We start from the raw sequence: 2,243 nt of genomic DNA on the forward strand, positions 1-2,243 counted from the left end.
CACTGGAGGAAGGTTGATTAGTATAATTAAGCATTCTGTGCTTGCTAGTTAACATTTATTGAAGTTAGGCTTTTACCCTCCCACAGACACCATGGGGATAGGTTTCCTGTATTTCTTTATAATTTTATATCAAAGAGATGCTCTGAGTTCTTTGAGAAAGACATTTCTTTTTTTTTTTTTAGAGACAGGGTCTTGCTATGTTGCCCAGGCTGGAGTGCAGTGTCTGTTCACATGTGCGATCCCACTACTGATCAGCACCAGAGTTTTGACCTGCTCGGTTTCTGACCTGGGCCGGTTCACCCCTCCTTAGGCAACCTGGTGGTCCCCTGCTCCCAGGAGGTCACCATATTGATGCCGAACGTAGTGCAGACACCCGATCGGCATAATGCACTACAGCTCAGAACTCCTGGACTCAAGAGATCCTCTAGCCTCAGCCTCCCGAATAGCTGGGATTACAGAGAAAGACATTTCTATGTTGTCAAAATGGCAAGAAGATTTATAGCTCAAAGAAGCAGGGAAACAATATAAAGCTGTAATTTTTCTAAATTAAATGCTCTAGAAAATGAGGTCAAGAATCTATAGCCAGGAAATCTGTTTAAAGTTTAGTTAAGCTGAAGAGAATAGCAAGGCTTTCTCTGTCAACTCTGAATATTTCATAACCCTTTGGGACTTAATATTTGAGTTTCTCTCTAACAATAGAAGAGAGCAAATTTATTCCCTGGATGTGAACCAGCAAATTGCTGGAATTTACAAGCTTTATGTATAAGTTTTATATATTTTTTGACAATCACATAAGTGTAGAGAGCCAGAGTAGCCAACCCACCCCCTCTGAGGGGATCAGCAGCAAGGCTGTTGTGAACTTTGGGTGAACTCCAGAGAAGTGAAACCGTAATAGGAGGATGTGTATGTTTTGGGGTGAAGCAGACAAGCCTAGAAAGAGATAACCAGCTTTCACTGACCTCACTGCAAGATAGTTTCTTAGCTAAAGTATGTTAACTGAAATGTGAGAATAATATTCACAGGCTGTTCTAAGTAACTGCACCCTCCCTTTGCTATGTGATTTGTGAACATATAAAATAAAGTACTCTGAGACAGGTCGGGGCTGGAGAGACTGATATCCTTCACCTCCCGGACTGCCTGGCCCAGCTTTTCTCAATGTGTATGTTTGTGTCTTTATACCCCACCATTCCCTCTTAGGTCTTTGAACCCTTATGCAGCATGGGACGCAGCATGCAGCAGACATAAGCATACAGGATTTCTGGGAGAAGAAAGCCAACCTAATAAATTAACTACTATTTCAGAATGAGTCATGAGGCAAAAATTAACCAGAAAACATACATATACCAAGCAAGGGCTTTTTCCTCTCTGTTTCCCATTGCTCCCAAGATTGGTACACATGATAAAAAAAAATTAGCATTTTCAGAAATAATATTAGGAGATCCAAGATGGCCATTTAGGAACAGCTCAGGATTGCAGCTCCCAGTGAAAGTGCAGAGGGTGAGTGGACGCTGCATTTTTAGTGCCCACAGACTAGGAAATTCCCAGGCGGAGGAGCTCCACAGGTCACCAGCACGGCTGTTTCGGCCAGCGCGGCTGTGCCAGCCGGCGCAGCTGCTTTGCCCCACACGGCTGCTTTGTCGGCGCCCCAGAGCAGCGGTTCGCCGTACAAAATACACCAGTCCGGGTGCCCTTTTGGCTGGCAATTGGAGCCACGGGAAGTCACCCATTCGTCTGTTTAAAAAAGGGAACTGAGCAGAGAACCAGGACAGTAGATTCCAGGGCAAAAAAAAAAAAAAAAAAAAAAAAATGCCACAAACCTCAGTGCCACTGTTTAAGCCAGCGCAGTGAGTGGCCACAGGGGAAAACAAACAGACCCCGGCGCCTCTTCAACAGGTGACTGGAACACCAACTTAAAAAAGGCTCTGAGGCAGGAAGCCAGGCGATCAGGCTCGGCTGGTCCCACCCCCACAAAAGAACAGCAATCATAAACTCTCTGGATTGAGAGTTTCACAGCAAGTGCAGATGAACCCGGGACAGTCCAGCTCTGAGAGGGATGGGTGTCTGCCATTACCGAGGCAGCCTGCCAATACGGAGGTAGTCATCCAATGCTGAGGCAGCCCGCTGTTGCCAAGGCAACCCGCCATTGCTGAGGCAGCCCGCCATTGCCAAGGCAACCCGACACTACAGAGAGACTCCGCCTTAAAAGAGGCAGGCCACCCTTGCCAAGGGAGTTCTAACTACAC

The 2,243-nt window shown here is 46.2% G+C and overlaps 1 long non-coding RNA gene across 1 annotated transcript in view; it reads right to left on the bottom strand.

The window, feature by feature from the left end:
- Nucleotides 1–441: 441 nt before the first annotated feature.
- The window catches only part of LOC116557584, an 18,872-nt gene continuing 17,070 nt past the window's right edge, over nucleotides 442–2,243 (bottom strand). Inside the window, exon 3 of the long non-coding RNA XR_004271587.1 lies at nucleotides 442–1,119. This is a non-coding gene — a long non-coding RNA (uncharacterized LOC116557584). The remainder of the gene's footprint in view (nucleotides 1,120–2,243) is intronic.

Source organism: Sapajus apella, unplaced genomic scaffold (assembly GCF_009761245.1).
Source record: "Sapajus apella isolate SASKATOON/1434 unplaced genomic scaffold, GSC_monkey_1.0 scaffold19, whole genome shotgun sequence".
Classification (NCBI taxonomy): domain Eukaryota; kingdom Metazoa; phylum Chordata; class Mammalia; order Primates; family Cebidae; genus Sapajus; species Sapajus apella.